At 43.9% G+C, this 18,455-nt stretch overlaps 1 long non-coding RNA gene across 1 annotated transcript; it reads left to right on the forward strand.

Annotated features, from left to right (window-relative positions):
* Positions 1–931: 931 nt before the first annotated feature.
* LOC127487500 (uncharacterized) lies at positions 932–8,052 on the forward strand. The gene is made up of 3 exons (XR_007914356.2): positions 932–1,144; positions 6,847–6,924; positions 7,817–8,052. It is a non-coding gene; the product is annotated as an uncharacterized lncRNA (long non-coding RNA).
* Positions 8,053–18,455: the final 10,403 nt, after the last annotated feature.

Here is an 18,455-nt window from a genome sequence, read left to right on the forward strand (position 1 = left end):
GTTTAAAGGCAAATTACTATAATTCCCCATTATTAAGGAATTATTACTAATAAACATTGTGATTCACTGCTACAAAACATTAAAGCATGTAATTTTCTCCTGTGTGCTTAGCTTCATTAACAAATGCAGGGCTTCATTATTATTTGGTGGTTGTATTTGGGAACATCATTCTCTTCAGGCAGGATGCTGTTTTGGAAATGTGGTCTCTGGAGCAGTAGAAGCCACTTACTAGCTATTGGGCCTTGGGCAATTTATTGGAAATCTAGAATATATGTTTTTTAAAAATTTATTTATTTATTTATTTATTTGAAAAGCAGAGTTACAGAGAGGCATGGCAGAGAGAGACACAGAGAGACACAGAGAGAGAGAGAGAGAGGGCTTCCATCTGTTGGTTCACTCCTCAAATGGCCTCAGTGGTTGGAGCTGGGCCAATCCGAAGCCAGGAGCCAGGAGCTTCTTCCAGGTCGCCCACGTGGGTGCAGGGGCCCAAGGACTTGGGTCATCTTCTACTGCTTTCCCAGGCCATAGCAGAGAGCTGGATCAGAAGTGGAGCAGTCAGGACTTGAACTGTCACCCATTTGTGATGCTGGCACTGCAGACTTGGGCTTTAACCCATTGAGCCACAGTGATGGCCCCAGAATATACATTTTAAATCTGTATAATGATACTACCTTAGTTTAGGAGTCATGTGATCACAAGGATGATAAACTCTTTTAAGAGAGTTGAAAACAGGTGAATTTTTCTCTAATCACAAGATATCATTTGACTACTTGATTCATTCATTTAAACATCTTAAGCATCCAATATCTCCCAAGCACTATTCTATGAATAGTGGGAATAAAAGCAAGCAAAATGCCTTTTGTGGTGGAACTTGGTGCAGGTGAGATAGATGGCACCTGTGAGGCCAGGCCGTGGGAAGAACTAAAAAGACAATAGGACGGAGGAAGGGCAGGGCTGCTGTGCAAACCAGAAAGGACACTCCTTCCTCTGGATAGCTTATCATTGGACAACGTCTTAATTTCTATGCAAATATTTGGTGATTATGATGTGAGTGCTGCCCCCTGGAGTTGTGTAGCACACTTCCTGGAAGACAAGTGGGAACTCCTCAAAGGAGAGAATGAAGGCAGCAAAAGTGCTACTGTGGGTAAGTTAGCCAGGGAAGGCCTCATAAGGTGAGACGTGTATAGAGATCTGGTAAAGTGAGGGAAGAAGGCTGGCAGATGTCTAGGGAACAGGCACCCAAGGAGAAGAAACCTTAAGCAAAAAGGCCCTGGGGTGCACGTGTGAGTGATGTTCAGTGAGAGGGCTGAGTCGGCTTCATGTTACTGGCATCAGGGAGACTGATACGTGGTGGAAGAGCTAATGTGGGATGGGCAATGGAAGAGTGTCACTCCTCCGCGAGCAGAGGAGCAGCACCGGACCAGACGCTGTTCTCTCTCCCCGGTCCTTCCCGGATTTGCTGCCGCTCCCCCGCCTCCGCGGAGCAGCGGCACCTGCGAGCTCTCCGACCAACTCTCTCAGGGGGGCCCGCGTGTTGTCTCTCTCCCCCTTTTAAGGGGTTGGGTCAGGAATCAGCTAATTGACGAGGCAGCTGTGTAAGATTTGTTTACTCTCTCTCAGCGACATATGACAGGAGATCAGATGCATAGAGTTAGTCTTAATAGTCTCAGTGGTCTAGTCTCGGTAGTCTCAGTACTTATTTCGCCATGTTGCGGGAGACAGGTCCTGCTCCCCACAGAAGAGGAAAGGGGAAGGGAGGGGGCAAACCACGTAGGGGTCAGTGGGCTGTGATGAGAACCAGAGAGGGAGCAGGCAATCAGAGTGTTCTGAGCAAGGATTATAGCAGGAAGCCAGTTAGGAGATTTCTGACATAAGGCAAGACAGGTGATCATGGTTTGGACCAGACCTGTAGTTGTGTAGGTGACATGCAAGTAGTGGAACTGTGCACATTTCATAGGTAAAAACCAAACCATTAAATGGGAGTGTATGTGAGACAGAGGAACTTGGAAAGACTCCCATGTTTTGGGTCTGAATGACACAGAGGCAACAGTGGCCATTACTGAGTGAGGGAGACTCCAGGAGCAGGTGGAGTACAAGATCAAGTGTTTGGTTTTCAAGGTACGGAAGTTCCTGCTGGCATCCTAGTGGAGACCATGAGCAGATGATTGGACGTGGAAGCCTGGAGGTCAGAGAAGAAGACATCGGAACTAAAGGAAATCAAGAGAAAAGCCTTATAGGGAGGGGTTCCATCGGCATAGTCAAAGCTTGGCTGTGTAGTTGGATCTTTGGAGACTTGAGCCCCAAAAGCTCTGACTTTTCATACTCAGGGCCAGGTAGGCCTACATGCAGTCTCTTTCCAAACCCACTGAAATGTCCTTTTTTTTTTTTTTTTTTTTTTTACCTTTAGTTAATATTACCCAAAGAGGGACTCTGTGGGGCCCAGTTTGTCTCCTACCTTTCAAATGTCAACTGCACATTGGTCCTGGATCAGCTGTCCATTGCACAGGAGTCACCCCATGTCCTGTGAGCGGTGACTGGTGGCAGAGGCGGCAGCCACTGGCACAGACCCTGGGTTATGGAGCTATTAGGAAGGAGAAGAAAATAACCTGAGAAATTGCCTTGCTGAGAGCCTGTCCCTGCTTTATTTTTTAATTTTTAGAAGATTAATTTTATTTATTTATAATAGAATTACAGAGAGAGAGGGGAGTGGGGAGAGAGAAAGAGAGAGAGAGAGAGAGGATCTTACATCTGTTGGTTCATTCCACAAATAGCTGCAATGGTGGGACCTGGGCCAGCCTGGAGCCAGGAGCTACTTCCAGATTTCCCATGTGGATGCAGGAACCCAAGCACTTGGGCAGTCCTCCACTGCTTTCCCAGGTGCATCAGCAGAGAGATGGATCAGAAGTGGAGCAGCCAGGACTCAAACTGGCACCCATATGGGATGCTGGCACTGCAGGCGGAGGCTTACCTACTGTGCAACAGCTCTGCCCCTTTTTTGTACTTTTTAAAAATTTATTTTATTTATATAAAGGTAACAAATTTCATACACAGTGTTAAGAGCATAATGATACTTTCCAATCTACCCTCTTTTCCTCCCTTGCTCCCACCTTCCCTCCTCTCTCCTTTCTTATTTTTCTATATTTTTCAATTTACTTTAGAATCACAAGTTTAATCCTCCACTAAAAAAGAATTCAGCAAGTAGTAAGTAGAAAACCACTGTTCCTCAGGAGCATAGACAAGGACTATAATCAATAACCAAATCTTAAAATGTCAATTTTACTAATACATTATATTTTTTGTATTCTGTATATTGGTTAGCACATATTAGAGGAAACGTATTTGTCTTTTGGGGCTGGGTTATTTCACTAAGCATAATGGTCTCCAGTTGCATCTATTTTGTTGTGAAAGACAGGATTTCATTCTTTTTTATGGCTGAGTTGTAGTCCATTGTGCATATAAACCACAATTTCTTTTTTTGTTATATAAATTTTTTCCTTTTTTAGAGAGAGAATTATTTTTTAAGATTTGTTTTATTTAGGTACAGAGAGAGAGGGAGGGAGAGAGAAAGACAGAGATTGATCTTCCCTCTGCTGCTTCACTTCCCAGAGGCTGCAAAGGGCAGAGCTTGGCCAGGCTGAAGCCAGGAGCCAGGAGCCAGGACTTTCATCCAGGTCTTGCACAAGGCTGGCAGGGGTCCAAACATATGGGTCTTCTTCTGCTGCTTTTCTCAGGCATTAGCAGGGAGCTGGACTGGAAGTGGAGCAGCCTGGATTTGAACCAGCCTCCATATGAGATGCTGGCACTGCAAGTGGCTGCTTAACCTGTTGTGCCACAATGCTGGCCCATAAACCACAATTTCTTTATCCAATCATCAGTAGATGGCCAACAGGGTTGGTGGGAGTCTGATGTGTTTTATTTAATTCACAACTGGAGGGAAAAAATGAAAGACATAAATTTTCATGCTTGAGTACAGTCTAGGAGGAGGTTGTAGTTACAGAGTAGAATTTGTTTGTAGTTCTACCTGGTGCTCCTCTTGGTCTCCATCTTGCAAACATCACATTGTTTAACAAAGATTCATTTATTTATTCGAGAGACAGAGTGACAGAAAGAGAGAGACGGAGAGATCTTCCATCTGCTGGCTTACTCCCTAAATAGCTACAATAGCCAGGGCTGGGCCAGACTGAAGCCAGGGGCCAGGAACTCTATGCAGGTCTCCCACGTCGGTGCAGAGGCCCAAGCACTTGAGCCATCTTCCACTGCCTTCCCAGGTGGATTAGCAGGGAGCTGAATCACAAGTGGAGCAGCCAGGACTAGAACTGGTGCTTGGATATGGATGCTAGCACTGCAGGGGTGGCTTAACTTGCTATGCCACAATGCTGGACCACATAAATGTTTTTCATTCAAAAAGTGACCATTGCAAGAAGGCTTTTCCAAGTACTCCATAAATTCACATAGTTCCTGGGTTACAAGTATCTTCTCCCAAACCAAGAGATTTGTAATCTTTCAAGAATTAAAAATGTGTTGTCAGTTTATGAAAGGATACATGTTTGTTGTGTTTGGAAAATACAGAAAAATATAAAGTTGAAAAAGTCACTCATGAACTCATCATGCAGGAACAGCCGCTGTGTAGCACTGTGTGGTATTTTCTTCTCTGTCCCACATTCGCATAAGCTCCACACATCCACAGCTCACTGATAATCTGAATTTAATTAACTATTTTTCTATTTGGGGGATTTAAATTGTTTCCAATGTTTGCAATTATAACTAATGTTACAATCAACTTTTTGTATATAAACCCTCCCAAATATATGATTATTTCATTAGCGAAGATTCTTGGAGGTAAAATTATTGGTTCAAAATATATTTACTTATCTGCTTTAATATAACCCAGTTTGTATTCCAAACTAGGAGTTCCTGATGGCAAACATCTCTCATTGTCTTACCAGTTTTTAATCTCATTATTGTCTTAATTTGCACATCTCTGATTATTAGTTGTTGGTAATTAGTAAGGCTAATTGTATTCTAGTGTGTTTATTAGCCAGTTGTGTTTTCCTGAGAATTGTCTAATTGCATATGCCTATCTTTGTAATGCATGTCACTTATTTCTCTTGTTAATTTCTAACAACTTCTTTCATGTTGAGGGGAGTAGAGATGGGCCTGGCAGCAAGGATGACACTCAGAGTGCCTGCATCCCACATCAGAGTCCTTGGGTGTTAGTCCTGGCTCCACCTTCCTGATTATGTACACTCTGGCAAGGTACACTCTGGGAAGCAGAGGGTGATGCCAAAGTAACACATGGAAGATCGCGATTTAGTTCTGGGCTCCTGGCTTCAAACTCATGGGAGTGAGCTCGTGGGTAGGAGATCTCTTTATCTCTATCTCTCTACCTTTCAAATACAATAAAAAATTAACTAAATAATTGAAATAATATTACAATTTTTACTGTATTGCTTGAAAATATTTTCTTTTAAAAATCAATAGATTTTCATCACACTGTTAAAATACCACAAATCAGCCTTACACTGAGGAGTTCTTGTTTCTGTCGCCTGGCAAGTTCCAGTTCTTACTCATCTGCCCAACTGTTCCTTTTTCGGAGACGTGGATATCATCCCCAAATTCCCTGATATCCTTGTTTTTAACTGTTGTTACCTGCTGAAACAAAGCAGCTGAATTTGAAACAAGTTCAATTTCATTTCCTTCAAGGACTAATTTATTTGCTGAGCCTGAGATATTGAACAACTAACACCTGGTCTCATCCAAACCCTTCGAATGTACTTTTCACTCAAGGATTTTCAGATTTCAACAAGAGATCCATTCTCTTGAATAACCGTGTTGTCAGGAAGTGAGTGACACGGAGCCCAGGGTAATCCCCTTGATTGTATTCTGTACCTGACTACAAACGGTCGGAGTTCCTTCTTTTTCTCCACCGTTTGTCAACCCGGAGCCTCTTCTTTTGATTTCCAAGGAGGCTGAGACGTACACTGATGTGGCAGGTTTCTCTGCAAGGTTCCTCTGGGAGCTGTGCACCTGTTCAGACTGATGTCTGTGTTTTCTGGAACACTGGTCGGCAGTCTGAATACTGACAGCAGTCTTCATTCATGCAACAGATGCAGCAAAACCAGATTTTCTTCTTTATTGCTTGATTTTAATTTTACATAAGATATTTTCTGACAGATGTTTTAATTATTTTAGGTGATCAAATCTATTTTTGAGCAGTAAATACATTTAAGTCATATCTGCCCACCAAAGATTTCTTCCATTTAAACAATTTTATTTATTTATTATTTGGAAGTTAGAGAGACAGAGAGCAAGTGAGCAAGAGAGGTCTTGTCCTCACTGTTTCACTTTGCAAATACTTGAAGCAAACAAGCCAGGAGCCTGGAACTCAATTCTGATCTCCCACGTGGGTGGCAGGAATTGAGTTACTTAAGCCTCTCAAGGTGTGTGTTAACAGGAAGCTGCAAGCTGAATTGGAGCTGGGACTGGATTTGAGACCCTCTGATATGGAATGTGAATCCTAGAGTCTTTACCGCTACACCAAATGCCTGCCCCCTATAATTTCATTTGTACTTTTAAAAAGTCTCATTTTCCTAGCACTGCTTCATGAAGAAGTCACTTCTTCCCTTTTAGTTTGCTTCACATAGTTCGGTAACTAATACATCTGTTTTCCTATTAGACCGTGAACTAGAATCTTTAAACTCTGCATCCACAATGTGGAGCAGGTTTTTCTAACTCTACTCCACACAGGGTTGGGGGAGGGAGGACCAGAGAGGAATCTGTGAGGCTGCAACTCCAGCGTGGGGTTACATCTTTGTTCTGAGCTTGCGGGAATGATGTGTCTTACAGGGAATGCTCCGCAGACATGACCTGACACAGGTTCCACCGTAGACTCACGGAGCCGATCAGATAATCTGAGATCCCACGGTGAGTATGTTTCAGCCCCTCCCCAAATACCTTTACTTCCAGGGGGCTAGAGTGGCATGGCAGCTTTGCAGATGATACTGTGTAGACAAATCAATGATAAGGAAGGGGACGTTGTTTATAATTGTAATCAACGGCTGGCTTTGAAGCTGGGATGGCCAATCTTCAAAGCTTCAAAGTGGAGGCTGGTTGCGGAGTGGAACAGACAGTATTAAATCAGTGGTTTTCTGGAGCTGTTTTTGTCTTCTGGGAAGAAGGAATTCCTTAGGGAACCTTGCAATGTTAATTTTACCTGATGGTAAAATTTTACCATGGTCAGCAAATTGCGAATTGCGAATGTATCATAAACGCTCAGTGAATGCCAGAGGATTATGACTTTCTTTTCTTTTGCAGATTGTTATTCTTAGCAATTTTCTGGAAAGTATGAAGTAGAAAAACTCAATAAGGGCCTGGTGCCGTCGCTCACTTGGCTAATCCTCCGCCTGTGGCGCCGGCATCCCACATGGGCGCCTGGTTCTAGTCCTGGCTGCCCCTCTTCCAGTCCAGCTCTCTGCTGTGGCCCAGGAGGGCAGTGGAGGATGGCCCAAGTGTTTGGGCCCTGCACCCACATGGGAGACCAGGAGGAAGCGCCTGGCTCCTGGCTTCGGATTGGTGCAGTGCACTGGCTATAGTGGCCATTTGGGGGGTGAACCAATGGAAGGAAGACCTTTCTCTCTCACTGTCTGTAACTCTACTTGTCAAATAAATAAATAAATAAATCTTTAAAAAAATAGAAAAACAATAAAAGAAAAACTAGGGGCTGGTGCCATGGCATAGTAGGTTAATCCTCCTCCTGCAGCGCCGACATCCCATATGGGCACCAGTTCTAGTCCCAGCTGCTCCTCTTCCAATCCAGCTCTCTGCTGTGGCCTGGGAAAGCAGTAGAAGATGGCCCAGGTCCTTGGGCCCCTGCATCCACGTGGGAGATGAAAAGAAGCTCCTGGCTCCTGGCTTCAGATCGGTGCAGCTCCGGCCATTGTTGCCATTTGGGAAGTGAACCAACAGAAGGAATACCTTTCTCTCTATGTCTCTCCCTCTCACTGTCTAACTCTACCTTACCTCTCAAATAAATAAATAAAATCTTAAAAAAAAGAAGAACTTGTCCAGTGTATTTGTTTTTAGCTTACTTCATTTTTTAAAATATTTTGGTTGAGAGTAAATCTAAATATGAGGCATCTTTAGAAAGTTCAAGGAAAATGCATCTTATGAAAAAACCATGCATGGATTTCAGAAGATTTTTGTGTGCAAATAAACTGGTCTTTTAATTCTGATATTTGTATTTTTGTTTTTAAAATAAAATAATTTATTCAAAAGGCAGAGCAACAGAGTTAGAGAAATTAAGGGAGGGGAGAGAGAGAGAGAGAGAGAGAGAGAGAGGCAGGCTCCATCTGCTGGTTCACTCCCCAAATGCCTACAACTGCCTGGGCAAGGCCAAGCTGAAGCCAGGAGCCAGGAGTTCCATCCAGGTTTTTGATGTGGGCTGCAGGGATTCAAGTACTTGAGTACATGTTGCCTCCCAGGGTGCATATTATTAGGAAGCTGGGTCCAAAGCAGAAGTGGGAATTGATACCAGGCATTCCAGTATGGGATACAGGCCTCCTGAGCAGTGATTTAACCTGCTGTGGGGTTGGTGCTGTGACATAGTGGGTTAAGCTGCCATCTGCAACATCAGCATCCCACATGCACTCCTGTTCAGTTTCCAGTTGCTCCACTTCTGATCCAGCTCTCTGCTAATGTGCCTGTGAAAGGCTCAAGTGCTTGGGCCCCTGCACCCACGTGGGAGACCCAGAGAAAGATCCTGGCTCCTGGCTCCAGTATGGCCCAGCTCCAGCCACTGTGGCCATTTGGAGAGTGAACCAGAGGTTCGACGATCTCTCTCTCTCTCTCTCTCTCTCTATCTTTCCCTCTCTCTCCATCAATCTGCCTTTCAATAAAATAAGTAAATCTTTTTTTTTAAAAAAAATCTGCTGTGTATACAGGCTGCTTTTTAAAAAAATATTTATTTATTTGAAAGACAAACAGGATAGTAACTAATGAGACAAAGAAACAGAGAGAGATCTTTCATTCACTTGTGGTTCACTCCCGAAATGCCTGCAATAGCCAGGGCTGAGCCAGGCCAAAGCCATGTGCCTAGAACTCAGTCCTGGTCTCCCACGTGGGTAGGTTAGGGCCCCAAAATCTGAGCCTTTACTTCCTGCTTCCCAGGGTGCACACGAGGAGGATGCTGGAAACTGGAATTGAGAGGGGAGTTGGGACTTGAACCCAGGTACCCTGCCATGGGACATGGGCATCCCGAGTGGTATATATACATATGTGTGTGTGTGTATTTAAATATTTATTTATTTATTTAAAAGGCAGAGTGACAGAGAGGAGAGAAAGAGAACTTCCATCCACTAGTTCACTCCCCAAAACGGTTGACCAGGACTGGGCCAAGCTGATGCTGGGAGCCTAGAACTCCATCTGGTTCTTTCGCATGAGAGGTGGGGGCCCAAGTATCTGGGTCATCTTCTGCTGCCTTCCCAGGCGCATTAGCTGGGAGTCAGGTTGGAAGCTGACTCTGGGCTGCCGAAGTCACAGGAGGCTGCTTAGCCTGCTGTGCCACAATGTAGTGCCCCCTAAGTGGTGGCTTACCCGCCATGCCAAATGGCTGACCACACATACACACACGCTATTTTTGAAGCCTCATTTTGAATTCTTGCTTGAGCTCACACCTTGCTATTTTATCTTTTTTTTTTTTTTAATTTTATTTGACAGGCAGAGTTAGACAGTGAGAGAGAGAGAGAGAAAGGTCTTCCTTCCATTGGTTCACTCCCCAAATGGCCGCCATGGCCGGCGCTGCGCTGATCCGAAGCCAGGAGCCAGGTGCTTCCTCCTGGTCTCCCATGGGGTGCAGGGCCCAAGCACTTGGGCCATCCTCCACTGCCCTCCTGGGCCACAGCAGAGAGCTGGGCTAGAAGAGGATCAACCAGGACTAGGACTCGGTGCCTATATGAGATGCCAGCGCCACAGGCGGAGGATTAAGCAAGTGAGCCACGGCGCCAGCCCCGCTATTTTATCTTGTAGTCACCTAAGAGCTAGCCACAAAATTCTATTCTCATCAAAATCTGTAAAGCCATTTGTGTAGATAATTACGGCATCTTGCTATCTTTTTCTGTGTAGTGTGGGGCAGGCAGTAGAAGAACATCTACAACCGTGTGGAAAAAAATAGGCATCACGAAAGCAATTTGGCAAAGTGAGTGAATGCCACAGGGGAAGCTGTGTGTCTGGCCATGCTGTGACTAGTCATCGTTACAAGGGATCTGAGTTACACGTGTCACAGGCTCCGAGCAGCATAAAAGTTATTTGAAAAGCAGCTTCTTACTGTGAAATCAGCAATTAGCTCTGTTCACTGTTCATATGAAAAAAAAAAAAAAACAGACACAAGAGGGTAACTAATGAGACCTCTGAGAAATTATTCCTTATTCATATCCTCTGCAATCATCTACTTTTTCTAATAACTATTATTATTATTTTGCCCTATCTATTTTTAGTCTCAGGTATAATTTCATGTTTTTTTTTTAATTTTCAAATTATTACAAAATACACATAATAGAATTTAAAATCTTAGCCATTTGTAAGTGTATAAATCAGTGCTGGTTAAGGATATTCATGGTTTTGCTGGGACTGGACCAGGCCAAAGCCAGGAGCCTGAAACTCAATCCAAGTCTCCCACATGAGTGAGTGGGATGCGACCACTTGAGCCATCACCTTCTGCTTTCCAGCATTTGCAATAGCAGGAAGCTGAAAGTAAAGCAGAACTGAGACTTGAAGCAGTTACGGGATGCAGGCATCCCAAGTGGTGCTTTAACCCACTGCACTACAATGCATACCCCAGATTTTATTTTTATTTATTTATTTATTCTTTTAAAATTATTTGACTTGTTTGAATGCAGAGTTACAGGGAGAGAGAAAAACATTGAGAGAGAGAGAGAGAGAGAGAGAGAGAGAGATCTTCCATCTACTGCTTCAACCCCCAAATGGCTGCAACAAGGGGGCTTGGGCCAGGCTGAAGCCAGGAGCCTGGAACTCCATTCTGGTCTCCCATGTAGGTAGCAGAGGCCCAGGCCTTTAGGCTATCTTCCACTGCCTTTGCAGACAGCTAGATTGGAAATGGAGCAGCCAAGATTGGAATCAGGACTCACATGGGATGCCAGTGTCACAGGAGGGGGCTTCATCCACTGCACTACAACACTGGGGGAGGGGGAGTGTGTGTGTCCAGCCCTATTTCTGATTCCATCTTCCTGCTAATACCTCGAGAAGCAGCAGTGATAGCTCAAGTAGTTGGGTCCTTGCCATTCGGTGGGTGACTTTGAATCAAGCTCCTCGTTCATGACTTTATCCTGGCCCAGCTCCAGCTGTTGCAGGCATTTGAGCAGTGATCAGTGGATGGAAGTTCTCTGTCTCTCTCTCTGCCTTTCAAATAAATACATAAACATTTTAAAAGTCTTTGGAACCTCAGGAATCAAATATCCATATCATACCCAGGCAAGTTTTTCAATTTCATGCTTGTTTTTGAGCTTGGTTCGATTTCTAGCTTATCCAAAATGTCTCTTAAAGAAAGTGGGTGAAAACACATTTTTCTTGTACACCTTTCTTGTTAGGGACCTAGGGACCAGCTACCGGATAGTAGGAAAGTTACCTTTCTTTCCTGTGCCTTGATTCCTTCTGCAGATAATGGCAATGCTTTGTACGTTACCAACAGCTGAAGGGAGCAATGAAAGCTATGCAGTAACACAACAGAAATGTGCTGGCTTCAGTGGTATTGTTGTACAATTGGCTGGGATTCTGCCTTGTCCCATGCGAATGATTATTTGGAAAGCAAACTTAAAAACTGAACAATCAAAAGAAAAGTCACTCAATGAAAGGCCTTGATAGAGTTTTATCTTATTTCAGTAAAACACTTTAGGAGGAGCGTTTTTTTTTTTTTTTAAAGAGTTATTTATTTATTTGAAAGGCAGAGTTGGGGAGTAGGGAGAGAGAGAGAGACAGAGACAGAGAGAGAGACAGAGAGAGAGAAAGAGAATCTTCCATCTGCTGGTTCATTCCCAAACGGTCGCAGCCTCTGGAGCTGGGCTGATCTGAAGAAGCCAGGAACTTCTCCGGGTCTCCCACATGGGTGCAGGGGCCCAAGCTCTTGGGCCATCCTCTGCTTCCCTCCCAGGTGCAGTAGAAGGGAGTTGGATCAGAAGTGGAGCAACCAGGACTCTACCAGTGTCATATGGGAATACTGGCTCAGCAGGGGGCAGCTTTACCTGCTACTCCACAGCACTGGCCTGGGGGGGGGGGGCGGGTATTTTAAGTTTCTCTTCCCTATCTTCCTTCTTTCCTCCTTTCACTCTGGCAGGGAACATGCTACTTACTTAATGTTAACTTTCTTTGGTAAATATCAATTTCCTCTTGATCACACCAATCACAAGTAACTGGTTCCTCTGCACATTTATCAGTAAGATCTGGGGAGTGCTACTCTGAAGTACACTCTGTTTATTACATTTAAAATGCTATAGCTAGTACATAAAATGCTGCTTTTTGCATCATTTTAATATTGCAATTTGTACTTCATAACATCCTGCACTTAAAAAATGATTACTTCTAATTTTCATTTAGAAATTTGTTTTTTGCTTGATTAGAGATTTGAGCTATGAGTACAAAAACTCTAGTGGGGTCTTCATTATGTGTAATACTTTCTATTCAATACTGGCTTAAATATTAATATATGGAAATATAGCTGCATCAGCTGTACCTTTTGATGTCAGAAGCATAATCAATGTAATTGGCTTAGTTTGTCCCCCCCCCCGTTTGTATTTCATATTATCTAATATCATTACAGAGTTGAGTACTGAGTGGGTAATCTGCATTTCAGAACTGCTTCTTGAGTAGTTATTACCATTGGTTTTGATTATTTTAATTCCCATTCACCCCAGGCAGACTCTCAAGCTGTGCCTTATTATTCAAAGAACTGCTTTCTCCCATTCAGGGAGGAAGTCTTTCTGTTTCTGTAAACCCATCAGCAATTCTTATCACGGTCCAAGGCACAACTTGATGTTCACAGAGTTCAGGTGAGCATGGGTAGCTCGGGGCTGTGGGCTTTCATTCTCTGTGCCCAAGGGAATCTGGTGGCCCGGACTGCTCTGTTCTCAGACACTGAGCTGGGTCAGGGGTCCCCATCCACAGTGCTCTGCAGCGCATCTCTGCTTCTCTCCCCAAGTCTTACAGGTTTGTCTTCTCCCCTTGCAAATGATGGCTGGACGGATTCAGTGACCGGAATCCAGCTTCCTCTTGGTTTTTGAGTGTATTCCAACACTAACTGTAAAAAGAACCCCACATTAAAGTCTAAGTTTGGCTACAGTCAGCCACAACTGCTGCAAACTCTCTGCCTGGGAGGCCTGTGCTTGCTCTTATAGGTAATGGGTATTAAGTCAGTTGTAGTTGTACAGAACCGTGAATGTTAAGGCTTCAAGAGGACTTAACAGCACCAGTGTTCCACCTCTGCCTTTTTATAGATGAGAGAGCAGAGGTCTGGAGGGATGGATGTAGGGCTGAGGCCACACAGCTGCTGAGTGGGTCCAGTTAAGGGTAAGGGGTCCCCTCTGGCCAGCAGGGCTCTTTACGATGGCACCTAGTGAGTGGGTAATGTAGTGTGGCAACACACTGTACACACCTGCTATGCATTACAGCTAGTGTGGGTGATGGACAGCCATATATGTGTACATGCAGTCCAGTGTGTCTTTGGGCCTGGGCCTTTTATAAGGGAAATGAGAACATAAAAAGGATGGAATTAAAAACACATGTGTATGTGTCTACACAAGCACCGGCTAAAGGGATTGGCAGGGTGATTTTGCCTGGATGTGACCTAATCCCCAGATTAAAGAGTTGTATTAGTCAGGGCTCTCCAGAAAGAACTGATGGGGTATGCACGGGTCTGGAGGGAGACACCGTGTGAAGGATTGGCACATGGAACTGTGGAGGCCGGGTGATGTTGACTGTAAGCTGGTGGCCCAGGGATATAGTTCTAGGCCAAGCTCAAGGGCTTTAGAAGTGGGAGTGCCAACAGTTGAGGGCAGGAGAAAGTGGGTGTCTCTGCTGAAGCTGACAGAGCAACTCTGCCCTTCTTTTATTCAGAGGAGCAGAGGGAATGGTGCCCACCCGTACATGACTCAGTCTACTGATTCAGATGCTGATCCCTTCCGGAAACATTCTTGCAGTCACACCCAGCAATGATGTCTACTAGTTATCTGGCATCCCTCATCCCCATTAATGTAAAATTAGCCAACATGAATCTCACATCTCTCCTGCTAGCAGAGATGCAGAGTCTGCTCTGGCCGTGGCAGCCACAGGCAAGACTGAGATTCAATAACTCTGTAGCAGGCTACATTTTAAAAATAAAGATTTATTTATTTATTTGACACTCAGAGTTACAGAGAGAGAGAGAGAGACCTTCCCTTCACTGGTTCACCCCTAGATGGCCACAATGGCCAGGGCTGGGCCAGACCAAAGTCAGGAGCCAGGAGCTTCTTCCAGGTCTCCCACATGGGTAGCAGGGAGACAAGCGCTTAACTAGCTTCCACTCCTTTTCCCAGGCCATTAGAAAGTAGCTGCATGGGAAGCAGAGCAGCTGGGACTTGAACAGGAGCCCATAGGGGATGCAAGCATTGCAGGTGGCAGCTTTACCTGCTAGGCCACAATGCCAGTCCCAGCAGGCTACTTTTAAAATTGATATTTTTGTATGGACCATGAATGATAATATAAAAATCCAAGTGGCCTGTGGCAGAAAACAGGTTCCCCAGCCCTGTGAATTCTGCTGCTGCAGTGCTGGGTACCTACAGGTGCTCCTTGGAAGGCACTGAGACCTTAACCTCTGATTAGAACTAAGGATCTGAAAGTGGAGTTAGCTTCCTTGGAGAGCCTGGGTATGTCTCCTCAGTTTTAAGTTTCTCTAATAACTAGCTTAGAACCTACCAAAGTATAATTCCTCATGAATTTAATTGTTGTAGGGATTCTTAATATCAACTGGGTTTTAAGTATTTTAGCCAATAAGCCTCCCAGGTGAATAGTTAAAATATGTGACAGCACAGTCCATCATCAGCAGTTCCTCTAACAGTTGGCTTAAGTTAATTTTGCTCCATCAAAGGAGGCAAATAAAATTGATCCAGACAATATTTTACTGCACTTGTCTAGAAACAAGACTCTTAATCCTAAATAACCATTTCCTGCTGTTTCCTCTTTGGACCAGCCTCTCCTTGTTTTAATTTGCTGGTTTCTGACACAGGGATATAAGTTAATGTCTCTTCTTCCCAATCGTATGTGAGAACTCAGTCCTATGATACAGCTAGACTATCTGAATGACTTTCCTTTTCAGTTCAGTTAAAAACATCATGCAGAGGGTCCCGTGGTACTGAGAAAAGCTTGGACCAGCCAGGTGTTTGCAGACCAACTGAATTTTAGTCTGAGTTGCCAGACAACGTTCAAATGAACTGATGGAACACATCACAGACTAATTTGCTCAGAAGAAAAGGACCTGAGACAGGGTGAGCAATTTCACAGATCAATACAATTTTTAAAGTAATTTTGGAGATTGAGTATCGCATTACCAACATTTCTTTTCTTCTTTTTTTTTTTTTTTTTCAAGTAAGAATGTTGTGGGATGACTGGATGCAGGTTCTTGTCTCTGATGCAAGAAAAGAATTCAAGGATGAGACTTAGGAAAAGGTCGGCAGAGAAGCAAGATTAATTTACATGCAAAGTGAAAGTACACACTGAGGAAGGAGTTCAGTGTGCTCCAGGAAAGCCGCATTCCGTGAGGTCCCGTCTGTCCCTTCGTTTAAGCTGGTTGCATAGGGGGTGGCTCTGAGGTGGCATTTAATTGAGTATTCATAAGGGGCGGGGTTTTTGGCAGTTATTGAGTACTGTCCATTTCCTTGCCCTTTTTCAGAAAATTCAGAGTGCCATGCCATCAGGTGCATGATGGGAGTAGGTGTATTTTCATGGTATTTTTATTAGAATTACCTTACATGAGCTATCAGGGATGTAACAGGTAGCTGTATTGTGGTTTTTAGCTGATGTCAGTTATAAGCAGCAAAACCGAGGTAGCTGCAGTTTTCTGCTGCATGGATAGTGAGGGCGGGGTTTGGGTAGTGTGGGCGGGGCTACAGGAAGGCCCTGGTGACCTCAGCTTTGTTAGTTGCCTTCCTGCCTGCATGAAGAGCATTTTAAAAAAATATCAAAGTGCCACCTACTATGACCACCACATATTTGTACAGAGAGGGGTGGGAGGTGGGGGGGTAGGGAGTGAGGAGTAAGAGAGAGAATGAATGAGAGAGATTAATAATAAGACATAATGTGCAAAACTCAAAATGGTACCACTTTTTTCTGTGTTTCATCAGACTGATGGAAACTGGCATTTGATAACTACTGAGCCAAGTGACCTTTCTAAAACATTTAAAAATATTTTTATTTTTATTTATTTGAAAGGCAGAGAGAGAGAGAAACACATACACACAGACACATAGAGATCTTCCATCCACTGGTTCACTCCTCTAATACCTACAACAGCCAGGGCTGGGTCAAGCAGGGGCCGGGAGCCTGGAACACAATCTAGACGTTGTGGAAGAGACCCAAGTACTTGAACCATCATCTGCTGCCTCCCAAGGGTACACATTAGCAGGAAGTTGAACTGAAGTAGAGGAGCTGGGACTTGAATGAGGCACTCCAGTTTGGGATGCAGGCACCCAAAGTGGTGATTTAACCACTGCCCCGAATGCCTACTGCCTGTGGGGCCTTTTAAAATCCCTCCTGGAAGTAGTGTTGATTTGTATTTAACTTATAACTCACGGTTACCCAAGGGGCCCTGAGTGACCCCCTCCTTGCTCTTTCTTTTCCTTCCACCTCTGCTGCCTGCTTCTGCTTGCTCTTCCTCCTTTCTTATTGGCCAGCATCTCCCAGGAAATCTTGGGCAGGGAGGCCGTGTCTCACTACTCTGTGCATCCCCATCTGAGGCACAGGTCTCCCAGCCTACTGATGAGTTTTTCTCACATTGACGAATGCGTTTTCACACAAAATACTTATGTAGTAGGTTCAAATGTAAAATATGTTTTGCTGACATTGGTCTGTTCATTGCTCCTTCTGGTATACAACCTGCCAACTAGCTATGCACCTACCAACTAGTTTTGGGTTCTGAGTATTTTTCTAATTAGTTACTCTTTTTGTTGTATGAAACTAAATCAAAAAGCCTTTCTTAAATCAAGATATATGATGTTGTTTGCTTCTTTGCAATCTACAGGGCCTATTACTGTGTCACAGAATTAGATTAATGGGCTGAGCTGTTTTCTCATGAGTTTTGCTGATATGACTGCTTTTGTTTGGCCTAGAATTTACAGTAATGGCAGGTCTGGTTGCCTCTCAACGTTTGACTTTTTCAATTCAATAAAATGCTTCCAAAGTATGTGAAACTGAAGGGTAATTAAATATTTTTGCAAGTTATACAAATAAACCCATTTTTTAATATCCCTCAAATCAGCTGGTTTGACTTTTGGATACATGTCATGGTAGAGCATTCTTCATTCAAATGACTTCTAGAGAACTGTTTTATTCGGTTGATGTGAAACAAAGCACTTTTCTTTAATGAACTAGATTTATAGTCTAATTATCATGAAACATAAAATACAGGAGGTGTAGAGGCATTACATTAAAAAAAATTTATTTGAAAGGGAGTGTGATAGACCAAGAAAGAGTGAGAGAGAGAGAGAGAGAGAGAATGAATCTTCCATCCCTTAGTTTACTCCCTGAAAGCCCACGACAGCCAGGGCCAGGAGCTCTATCTGGGTCTCCCACTGGAGTGGCCATGACTTTAGCCATCACCCACTTCCTCCCAGGTGCATCAGAAGGAAGCTGGGTTGGAGGCAGTGGTGGAAGCAGGACTCAACCTGAGGCACCCCAATATGGGATGCAGGTGTTCCAAGCAATGGCCTCACCTACTGTGCCACAATGACTGCCTCAACTTAACTCATGCATAGTTCGAATTAAAGGGCTAGGTACCTTTTAATCATGAAAGAATGCAACTTCTTTAAAATTTTATAAAGTTATTTCTTCTGTTTGTAAAAAATAGAAGAGTTTCAGTTGATCAGATATCATGATTCCTTAAAAACATTCTGTCAGAGATGACTTTGATATCTACAGAATATTTAAGATTTTCTGTGGTAGAAAATAGAATTAAACATTGGGGGAGTTCTAAGGTCTTCAGACAGGAATAGTGGTCTATACTGTCTAAAAGTTAAATATCCAAAATCCATGATAACGCTGCGCTCCTGCCCTAACAATGTGAATCAGGGCAGCAGAGTTCCAGGAGAGCATGAGGTCTTTCAAGCACATGTAAGTTATGTGTTTGAAGCAGTCAGTGGTGTCAGGGTGTTCTACCAGTTCTGCCAGCCTTCTGAAGGGCTCGTGCCTCCTTCAGAACAGAT

This window comes from Oryctolagus cuniculus, chromosome 14 (assembly GCF_964237555.1).
Source record: "Oryctolagus cuniculus chromosome 14, mOryCun1.1, whole genome shotgun sequence".
NCBI lineage: Eukaryota > Metazoa > Chordata > Mammalia > Lagomorpha > Leporidae > Oryctolagus > Oryctolagus cuniculus.